This window comes from Apium graveolens, chromosome 9 (assembly GCF_009905375.1).
Source record: "Apium graveolens cultivar Ventura chromosome 9, ASM990537v1, whole genome shotgun sequence".
Classification (NCBI taxonomy): Eukaryota; Viridiplantae; Streptophyta; class Magnoliopsida; order Apiales; family Apiaceae; genus Apium; species Apium graveolens.
Genome location: NC_133655.1, coordinates 109,155,892 through 109,168,175, shown reverse-complemented (window position 1 = coordinate 109,168,175; position 12,284 = coordinate 109,155,892).

Genomic DNA, 12,284 nt, shown 5'->3' with positions numbered 1-12,284 from the left:
ATTTATTATTTCATAAAATTGGATCTTGGTGATATATAAATTGGTATCAGAGTAAGTCTTCAACTTATAGAAGGTTTGAGGATCTTGAAGATAATCAATCAACAATGAGAAAGAAGGATGTTGGTGTGAAGATTCCAGTACTGGACAAAGAGTACTATTCTCACTGGAAAGTGAAGATGAGATTACACTTAATGTCACAAGATGTTCCGACAAAAAAAAAAGTCACAAGATGAAGGCTTTGTGACTTATATTGATCATGGTCCTCATGTTCCTGTCGAGACAATCACAAGTGTTGCAGTAGCTAATGGAACCATTAGTGTTGCTAAAATAGTTGTAAAAGATCTAAAAAACTATTCACCAGAGGATTTGAAAGAAATAAACAAGTGTAAAAGGACCATGAAAATTATATACAATAGTATAGACTCTGACATGATTGAAAATGTTATGAATTGTACAACAACAAAAGAAGTCCGTGAGGTGTCATTTTGTAACTATTTTGAAAACTAATTTTGTACCCTTAGTTTTTCCCTCTTTAAAATACCTACCTCGGGTAGCTCAACAACTGGTTAATTTCGGAACTTTAAAGGATTATAAAAAATAGTGCTTTATAAAAAAAATTATAGGTAGTTCTTATACCCTAAATGTTCTTATTTTTTAGATCTTGTTGCCCAGTAAAGATACAATTGTTTAAGGGGGATTGGATACAATTGTATAAATATTTCGAACAAGTATAGAAATATAACAGTTCTTTATATTTCTGATAAAAATGGTAACAAAATCTCTCAAGAAATACTGATGTTCTTGAAAGCTGCTAGGGCGTACAATGCTCGAGTTAATCACTATGTGATGACCTAAACTGTGCTTATATAATACACAGAGTCTACAAATCAGTCTAGGATATGCATTATCAATTACTAACAGAAAATGATACATATCTCTAACTGAATATACAAAGTCCTATCACTCAGAACGAACAGATATCCATCCCTCAAAATAAAGAACAAACCTAATCTTCAAAATAGACTGTCTTTAAATACTGACATTTTTGCAGATACTGATGAGCATAAAATCCTGATGGCTCATCAAATCCTGATGACATCCAAGACAGCCAGATCCTGAACTTCTCCTGATCATTGAGGATCAGCACGTAACAATCTCCCCCAATTTATGCTTAATATAATGAAGCACAAATTCCATTCTCAATGATGCCAAAACTAATTCACAAAATGTACAAGGAATAAGGTTTACTTCAGTATCCTAAGATAATTGATAGTTGTTTCCAGAAATTTGTTTAACCTTTCTTCCACCTTGTCTTGAAGGACTTTGACAAGCTTTTTCTTCAACTCTTTCTTTTCTTCAGTATCTTTCCCAAGATGATAAATGGCTTATCTTAATTTAGAAATCGAACTCTTAGTTATTTCAAGATCACCAATTAACATAAATCTTAACTGACATCTTCATGATCAGGACTGAAAGATAACTGAGGATTGTTGAGAAAAACTTTCAGAACTGCAGCTCCCTTTTTTCATCTTCATTTCTTGACCAGTGTAAGTTCTGTACATAGGAACATACTCACCATCATATTTGTCTTCTTTGCTCATGACTCTCCTTCTGATACTCTCAAGTATCATAGAAGATCAGTTTCTGGTGATATTATCCTCAACTCAAAGAAGATAGTGAATATATTTCAACTTGTTGTGCATATGTTGTGTACTTGATGATTCCATAAACAAAACATCTAAGTAGATTTTACTTAGTGAAATAATGTAGCACTCGACGGATAAGAATTATAGTCCCGATGGATAACTCATTATAGTCCCGACGGATGATTAACTTATTATCCATCGAGTGAGTAGCTTATATAATAATAAGTTTGTAGCACAGTTATTTATGCACCTTTGTATAGAATCTGTAGTAGCATATAAGTCATGTTGACTTTAACTAGATATGCAGAATAGGTTGATTAATTGTACATAAATGATGTCTTGTAATTCTGCATAAGTGAAATAGAGTCAAGTGCTAAAATAGCTACCGACGGATGATTAACAAAGCCATCGACGGATGATCAAATGACTATCAACGGATGTTTAATATAGCAGTCGACAAATGATCAATTAAACCATCAACGGATGTTCTGAAAGTCGACGGATGATCATATGAAGAATTCAAACAGCAGTTGAACAGTGAAAGCTGACACACAGCCGTCGAGATGTATACAAACACACTGTGGAAGCCTATTAACTAGGTAATAGAGGACGAAAAGCAGCAAAGCTTAAGACTGATAGTTTTTATATTTGTTCAGTCTTTTTGACTTTGTAATCTTAGTATTATATAAACCAAGAGAGTAGCAAATAGAAAAAAAACTGAGATAGCAGAGAAACACAAAAACAGAGAAATCTTTGTAAGCAGAATCATTAGCATTTCCTGTATTCTCAGTAGTTCAATTTGTAAGCAGCTGTGAGCATTCCTGCACACAGAGTCCTCTCGATATATTATATATATCTCTGGTGGAATTGTTTAAATCCACCAGAAAGTTTTTAAAGACTCTTGTTTTTAATTACTTATATTTTGATTCAATTAAGTTTCTATTCCGCATTGTGCTAATCAAAACATTATATCTATATTCGAGTTGAACATTTTTATTTCGAGAAAAAGGTTCAAGAATTCCATTCAACCCCCCTTCTGTAATCCTTGCTATATTGTTAAGGGACTAACAATTGGTATCAGAGCGAGCTCTTAATCTACAAAGAGTTTAAAGATCAAAATAATTTAGCAAGATGAACAAGAAAGATGTTGGAGTCAAGATTCCTTTTCTTGATAAAGATAATTACCATCATTGGAAGGTAAAGATGCATCTTCATATGCTTTCTCAAGATGAGGCCTATGTGGACTGCATAGAAAGAGGCCCTCATGTTCCAATGAGAGCTACAACAGGAAACGAGCCATCTGTTCCAAAGCCAAGGCATGAATGGTCTGATCCTGACATTGAACAAGTCAGGAAAGATAAAAAGGCCATGAACATTCTGTTCAATGGTGTTGATGCAGACATGTTTGATAACATCATCAACTGCAAAACTGCCAAGGAAGTTTGGGACACAATACAGATAATTTGTGATGGCACTGAACAAGTAAGAGAAAATAAAATGCAGCTCCTGATTCAGCAATATGAGCATTTTCACAATGAAGAAAGTGAGTCACTCACTGATATTTTTAGTAGATTCCAAAAACTACTAAATGCTCTTAAGTTGCATGGAAGAGTCTATCAGACTAAAGACTCCAATCTGAAATTTCTCAGATCTCTTCCAAAGGAATGGAAACCAATGACAGTCTCATTGAGAAACTCACAAGATTATAAGGAGTTTACTTTGGAGAGACTGTATGGCATTCTGAAGACCTATGAGCTTGAGATAGAGCAGGATGAAAGAATGGAGAGAGGAAAGAAGAAAGGAGGATCCATTGCACTAGTTGCAGATCTGGAAAAGGAGAAGGAGGTGAAGATGGAAGCTGTAGAATCAACTTCAAAGGTCTGTGAGAATAAGGGTAAGGGGCTAGCTGTAGAAAGTGAAGAATCATTGAGCCAAGATGACATGGAGGACATTAATGAGCACCTAGCATTTCTTTCAAGGAGATTTGCCAAGCTTAAATTCAAAAAGAACTTTGGAGCAGCCAAGCCAAATAGAAACATGGTGGATAAGTCAAACTTCAAATGTTTCAAATGTGGCTTGGCAGGGCATTTTGCAAATGAGTGTAGAAAGTCAGATTCCAGTAAGAAAAGGTTTGAGTCTGTGGATTATAAGCAAAAATACTTTGATCTACTCAAACAAAAGGAAAGGGCTTTTATTACACAAGAGAATGACTGGGCAGCAGATGGTTTGGATGAAGATGTCAGCTATGTTAATCTAGCCCTAATGGCCAAGTCTGATGAAACAGAGACAAGTTCCTCAAGCAATCAGGTAATCACTACAAACCTTGCACATTTATCTAAAGCTGAGTGTAATGATGCCATAAATGACATGTCTACATAATTGTATAATTTGCGTGTTACACTTAAGTCCCTCACTAAAGAAAATGCTAAAATCAAAGAAAACAACTTGTTTTTAAGTGAGAGGAATAATGTGCTTGAGTCTCAGTTTGTTGAGTTTGAGAAACTAAAAATTGAGTGTAAGATTGCCAAGGAGGAATTAACTGAGTCCTTGAAAAAGGAAGAAATTTTGAAGAAGCAGCTCGAGCGTGAACAAGAGGTGATTAAAGCATGGAAAATATCCAGGGATGTTCATGCTTAAATCACCAAAGTTCAAGGAATTGAGTCTTTTTGTGATGAAGCCTGGAAAAAGAATAAAGAGAAACTAGAACCTATTTTGGTAGATGGGTTGTTGACAGATTTAGACTCGACGGATGATGAGGACTATCCGTCGGATAATAAAAAGTGTTATTCGTCGAATGATGAAAATCCTCATCCGTCGGCTGTAAGCAAACCCATTAGCAAAGCCAAATTAATCAAGCTAAATGAAAAGTATGGGTATGTTTCCAAGAACTTTGTTTCAGGAGAGTCAAGTCAAGCTAAGAAAGGGAAAAAGGCTAATGTTGGTCACATGACTGTCAAACAGTTAAGTGACAGACTTGAGAAAATTGAGGTAAAAACAGAGACTAAAAGGAAAAACAATAGGAATGGTAAAGTAGGGATTAACAAACACAATAACTACACACCTGATAAATATGCTCCTAGAAAAATCTGTGTCAAGTGTGGTAGTGTAAATCATTTGTCCGTTAATTACAAATCTGCCATGCTTACTCCCATGTCTGTTCAGTCTCAATTTCCCAACATAAATGCCATGTCTCCCATGCCTGTTAATGCTATGCCTACACAGAATATGAATACACAGTTTGCTAATATGCCATTTGCACCTAATCCATATTATGCTGCATACAATATGCCTCAAATGCCATTTAGCATGCCTTACTGGAATAACATGTTTGCACCAAGCATGTCATTTCCTGTTAGCCATAATATGCATGATAATTCTGCTGCATTAAATGGTTTCAAAGGTCCAACCCAAATGACTAAGGAAGAATCTGAAATTCCTAAGTCAAATGAGTTAAGACCTAAGAAACAGAAGAAGAAAGCTAACAAGGCTGGACCCAAGGAAACTTGGGTACCAAAATCAACTTGATTTGATTTTGATGTGTGCAGGGAAATAGAAGGAATCTTTGGTACTTGGATAGTGGTTGTTCAAGACACATGACTGGTGATTATACCCTGCTCACAGAGTTTAAGGAGAGAGCTGGCCCAAGTATTACTTTTGGAGATGACAGCAAGGATTATACTGTGGGATATGGCTTGATTTCAAAGGATAATGTCATCATTGAAGAGGTTGCCTTAGTGGATGGTCTCAAACACAATCTGTTGAGTATCATCCAGCTTTGTGATAAAGGCAACTGAGTAACCTTCAACAAAGAAGCCTGTGTTGTGACTAATAATCAAAACAATAAAGTGGTTCTCACTGGTGTGAGAAGAGGAAATGTGTACCTAGCTGACTTCAACTCAACTAAAGCAGAATCTGTAACTTGTCTTCTCAGTAAAGCAAGTCAAGATGAAAGTTGGCTATGGCACAAGAAGCTATCCCATTTAAACTTCAAGACCATGAATGAGCTGATAAAGAAAGAACTAGTAAGAGACATTCCTCTAGTGGAGTTTACAAAGGATGGATTGTGTGATGCCTACCAAAAAGGGAAGCAAATCAAAGCATCATTCAGGAAGAAACTTGATTCAGCAATTGAAGAGCCTCTGCAATTGCTTCACATGGATCTGTTTGGACCAGTCAATGTATTGTCAATTTCAAAGAAAAGATTTTGCCTAGTAATTGTAGATGATTTTTCAAAGTTCTCTTGGACATATTTCCTAAAGTCTAAAGATGAGGCTAGTGAAATCATCATCAATCACATAAGGCAAGTTAACAATCATCCTGATTTCAAAGTTAGAAGAATCAGGAGTGACAGTGAAACTGAGTTCAAGAACTATGTCATGAGAGCATTTTGTGAGGAAAATGGAATCTTACATGAGTTCTCAGCAGCAAGGACTCCACAACAGAATGGAGTAGTGGAAAGAAAGAACAGATCACTTATTGAAGCTGCAAGGACAATGCTTGAAGAATCAAAATTACCAACATATTTCTGGGCTGAAGCTGTAAACACTGCATGCTACACTCAGAACATCTCTCTGATTAATCAAGCAAGATGCATGACTCCTTATCAATTGTTCAAGAACAAGAAGCCAACTCTAAACTTTCTTCATGTCTTTGGCTGCAAATGCTATATTCTGAGAAATCAAACAAATCAAAATGGGAAGTTTGATGCTAAGGCAGATGAAGGAATTTTTGTTGGATATGCTGTTGGTAAAGCATATAGAGTCTACAATCTAAGAACCAACATTGTTGTGGAATCTATACATGTTGTGTTTGATGATAAAAAGATTGAAGGACTGAAAGATGGAGATTACCATGAGAGCCTCAAATTCGACAATGTTGAGATGGTCAGTGATGAAAGTGATGATGAGAGTGATCAAGAAACAGTGTCTAAGGATAATGCAGACAAATCTACCACCAATGAAGCACAAAACTCAACATCCATCGAGTTGCATAATGCTTCATCCGTCGGAAGGCAATCTGTGTTATCCGTCGGAAGACAACCTGCCTCATCCGTCGGTACTCAAAATTCACCATCCGTCGGGTTATTAAAAGGAGCAGGAAGTCAAGGTAGATCACCCATAGAAAGTACCCGTTTCTCAAATCAAAGATCCACAAACTCAGGGGGAGTTTCTAGCAATCAAAACTCAATCACACATCAAGACAACAATGAGGTCTCTTCATCTAGAGCTAATCTACCTCAACCAAGGAAATGGACAAAAGATTACCCCTTTGAACTGATTATTGGTGATGTTTCTTCTAGAGTTCAAACCAGGAGAGCAACTCAAGAAGAATGTCTATACAACAGCTTTCTGTCAAAGGAAGAACCAAAGAAGGTAGAAGAAGCCTTGTTGGATCCTGATTGGATTTTAGCTATGCAGGAGGAGCTAAACCAATTTGAAAGGAATAAAGTATGGAAGCCGGTACCCAAGCCTAAAGGAAAGAATCCAATAGACACCAAATGGGTATTCAGAAACAAGATGGATGAAAATGGCATAGTAGTAAGGAACAAAGCCAGATTGGTTGCTAAAGGCTATTGCCAGCAAGAAGGAATAGATTTTGATGAAACATTTGCTCCTGTTGCAAGACTTGAAGCCATCAGAATCTTCTTAGCCTATGCAGCCCATGCAAATTTCAAGGTCTATCAAATGGATGTCAAAAGTGCCTTTCTGAATGGAGATTTGGAGGAAGAAGTGTATGTTAGTCAACCTCCTGGCTTTGAAGATCCAAATTTTCCAGAGTATGTCTATTATCTACTGAAAGCACTTTATGGACTGAAGCAAGCACCTAGAGCCTGGTATGACACTTTATCAAAGTTCCTTTTGGAAAATCACTGCACAAGAGGTATTGTAGATAAAACTTTATTTTTCAGAAATGTTAATGGCTCTAGCATACTTGTTCAAATTTATGTAGATGATATTATTTTTGGCTCTACAGATGAGAAATTTGTAAAAAGTTTGCCAAACTGATGCAAAGTAAGTATGAAATGAGTATGATGGGAGAACTAACTTACTTTCTTGGTTTACAAGTTAAGCAAGTTAGTGATGGAATATTCATTAGTTAAACCAAATATATTTTTGATCTTTTAAAGAAGTTTGATCTAATGGATTGCACATCTGCAAAAACTCCCATGGCCACTGCAACTAAGCTTGAATTGAACACTACTAAAAAGTCTGTGGATATTTCAAGCTATAGAGGCATGGTTGGCTCACTTCTGTACTTAATAGCTAGTAGGCCAGATATAATGTTTGCTACATGTTTATGTGCTAGATTACAGGCTGATCCTAGAGAATCTCACTTAATAGCTATTAAGAGAATTTTCAGATATCTCAAGGGAACACCAAAACTTGGCATTTGGTATCCTAGAGATTCTGGTTTTGATCTAACTGGTTATTTAGATGCAGACTATGCAGGTTGCAGAATTGACAGAAAGAGCACAACATGAACCTTTCAATTTCTAGGAAACAAGCTTGTGTCCTGGTTCAGTAAAAAGCAAAATTCAGTTTCTACTTCTACAGCTGAAGCTGAATATATTGCTGCTGGTAGTTGCTGTGCACAGATTTTATGGATGAAAAATCAATTGCTAGACTATGGTTTGCAAGTTGAGAGGATTCCTATTTTCTGTGATAACACAAGTGCAATTGCCATCACTGAAAATCCAGTGCAACATTCAAGGACAAAGCACATAGACATCAAGTACCATTTCATAAGGGGACATGTAATGAATGGTACTGTAGAGTTACATTTTGTTCCAAGTGAGAAGCAACTTGCAGATATCTTTACCAAGCCACTGGATGAATCCACCTTTTCAAGGTTGGTAAGTGAGTTAGGTATGCTTAATTACTCTTGAATTTATCTGAGTTATTTTGCAAGTTGAAATGTAGCCAATTTTTAGCTGATTTTTAGTCATGGATGAAATTTTGGCTAAGTCAAAATTTGCATCTCGACGGATGACCATTATCCATCGAGTTGAGTCATCCGTCGATATACTATTTGCAAATAAAAATCAATTACTTTTCTGGAATCTTTTAAAACTCGACGGATAACAGTTTATCCTCATCCGTCGAATTGTCTAAATCGTAACCGTTAATTTCCTGACCATTATCCATCGAGTATACTTACAGTTTGTAAGCATTACACGACGGATAATGGGTGGAATTTTTACAGTTTATTTTTAAAACGACTATTTTAGGCAATTTCTATTGGGTAATTTACTTTTCTTTATTATTTTCATCCGTTGTTTTTGAGATAGTATAAAAGCTTATTTCATTCCAATTATTTTCTTTTATCATTCTCAAATTTAACTGCTTTTATTTCATTCTCTCTCAAGCAAATATTCTCTTTCTCTTCAAGCTTTCATTCTCTAACAATGGCACCTGTAGTAAAGATTATGTCTCAGACTGGGTTCATTTATGAGAAGAACAACTTCACTGCTTTGGTCAATAAGGGTATTCAACAATCAGAAGACTATCACAAGATGATGGACTTCGTGAAGAACTGCAAGTTAAGTTATGCCATGCTTGAATCACCCACAATTTTCTGTGAAGTTGTTGAAGAGATGTGGACCACTGTAATCTACAACTCTACTGACAAAACCATCACTCTAACTATCAAAGGTAATGAGTTCTGTATCAATAGTGATGTGATAAAAGCATGTTTCAAAATTCTTGATGATAATGTAACTTCACCACACAATGACACTGATATTATCAATATGCTTAATTCCGTGCATTATGCACTTCCTACTACTAAGCTAAGTGATATTAGAAGATTAGGTCTTAGGAAGGAATGGAGTTTCATGTGTGATGCTGTGACTAAAGTTTTCTCTGGAAAAATCAGTAATTTTGATTCTGTGAACATTTCCATGCTTAACATGCTATACATGCTAGTTACAGATAAATTTTACAATTTCAGTGACCTTGTCTTGTATGAGTTAGGTTTTAAACTAGGTGAGTTAGCCAAAAGGGGAAAGAATGTATATTTTGCTAGATTCTTTATGCTATTGGCTAATCATCTTTTTCAAGAGATTGTACTTGAGAACCCAAACAACAAATTAGCTTGTTGGGTTCAAGAGAGAAGAATCATTGCAGATTTGAACAGAGCCAACCATCATAGGGATGTGCCAATGTTCTACTTTCCTGTAATGCAGACACCTCAGGTAAGTGAGGTAAGTTCATCCATACCCTCAACTATTCCAATCTCCTCAATTTCTTTGAGTTCAGGAGTAGCTATGGCAACTGTGACAATGACCAAACAGTTGCCTACCAAAGCTGCCAAAACAACTGTAATTTCTAAATCCAAGTCAAAGAAAACCCCCTCTGGTATCTCTCAAAAGGTACCAGTTAAAAAATCTACCAAAGCCAAAGAGAGGAGTGTGAAGGAGGGTCAGTTAGGTGAGGGAAGGGGTGAACATCAAAGAAACCCCAAGGATAAGGTTGAAGAGTTGAGTGAATCCCAGCCTAGCCACACTGCAGTTTCCCAACAAACTGCAGTGCTTAAAAAGGACAAAAGGTCACTTCTAGCTACATCCTCCCAAAAGGATGTGGCTATTGAACAAAGCTCTCAGCCAAGAGCACAGGCCAAAAGGGTTAGGGACACAAGCTCACCCCAAACTTACATAAGAAAGAAGAAATCCAAAACCACTGGGGATGCACAGGGCACACACACAGTGCAAACTGGTGCTAAAGACACAGTCCCTGCACTTTCTCAAATTCAGTTTGATGTGGCTCCAATAAATGTGGAGTCACAGCCAAAATCTCCTATAATAGAAACCTCTGAAACACCATACTCACCAACAAACTCTCTGGAAGTGGATATGATAAACACTTCAATTCCTGATTCCCCTTCTTTAACTCTGTTGGGGAAGCCAAAATGTAGTGCAAGTGAGCATTATCTTTTAGATGATTTGTTGGCTCACTTGCCAATTCTTTCAGATACTATTGTGACATCTGTGCCTCAAATAACTTCAATCAACACAGAGTCAACAATAGTTTCTCTTCCCACCTCATTCATTTCTACTCTCTCGATGTATATTGGTCATCCGTCGAGTAGTTATTGTATCGCGATGGATAAGCTTAACAGTAGTTATCCGTCGGATAGCTTTACCACTCACCCGATGGATATCACTTATCCGTCGAGTGTCTCTGCACAATTTCAAACTTCAATTATTTCTAGTACAGAAGATTTAGTGGTGATACAGTCACTCTTAGGACTGAGAGAGGAGAGTGTATTGAGTGAGAGGTTGGGTTGCTCCCAGGCAAAAGGAGAGGAAAAGAGTGAATCTCAGCAATCCATTTATTCAGGATTGGCAAAAGTGAGTGAGAGGAGTCCCATCTTAGTAAGTGAAGGTGAGGGTGTGAGGGTGGGGAGCCAGGGTGAGACCCTGATGCAACAAAAGAGAGATTATGAGAGAAATGCAGGTACATGAGAAATAAGGGTGGATCCAGCCATTGCTAGTGAGTCAATGATTGTGGATGATGCTGAAAAGGAAAGACAATTTCAGCAACATTACAAAGCTGAAATTGATAACATTTCCTTGGATGCTGACACTTTTACTCATCCTGTGTCAGCCTATCAATTGTTGGCTGCTCAGGGCAATGTGGAGGCAGAACAGACTTTGAATTTAGTACACACCTCAGAATCTCTTCAAAGAGATAAAGCTGTTGTCAATAGGATGCCTTCTCAAGTTGGTGAGCCATCTGAAGAATTCGGAGTAAATTCTAATGATGATGACTCTGTGTCTTTGGATGGAAGCATGAACTTAGGGGGAGATGAAGGCCCAAGTTCTATTTCAAATTTACCTGGATGGGCATGGACAAAGGAATCTACACCAGGACAATTTGGTGTATCTTTGGTCAAGCAAGTGATGGCTATTCAAAAAGCCCTTCAGGAAACTTCAGATGCTGGTACCAAGGCCATTCTTCAAGCTCACCTAGACTCTCTACATCTCATGAAGATCCAGCACTTAAGACAGGATCTGAGTGTGGATGAACTAAAAAGAGATATAGCTGACTTGAAGACATACAATTCTGAGAAGTTGGATTCAGTAATGCCATATGGTACCATGCAAGATCTATTACTAAGATTGAGGAAAGAATCAGATTCTGAAAAGAAGCTGGCCAAGCTGGAAGACAGAGTTCAAGTTATTGAGAATTCAGTGGCTATCCTTCTCCAAAATCAACAGACTCAAAAAAATCTTCTCATGCAACTGGCTAAAACACAAGGCCTAACTCCTCTACTTGATGATAACAAAAAGGGGGAGAGAGAATCAAGTAAGGGGGAGAAAGGACCAACTAAGGGGGAGAAACTTCAAGTACAGATCAGCAAAGTAATTGTACCTTCAATTATTGTCTCCAAGCCAACAGTTGCAGATGGTATAGATCTAATTAAAGCAGCAGCAGCAAATTTGAAAGTTGCTGAAAAAGGAAAGTTGAGTTTGATCAACTGAAATAAGATTGATGAGGAGATACAGAAAAAGTTTGAACTAGTCAAGGAGCCAGTTAAGTCAGCCATCCATCACTCTCATGTCAAGCCAATCAGTGTGAATGAGATGAGCATGAACTATCTGGAAAAAGGACAATCTTCCTGCATCAAGTCTCCAAA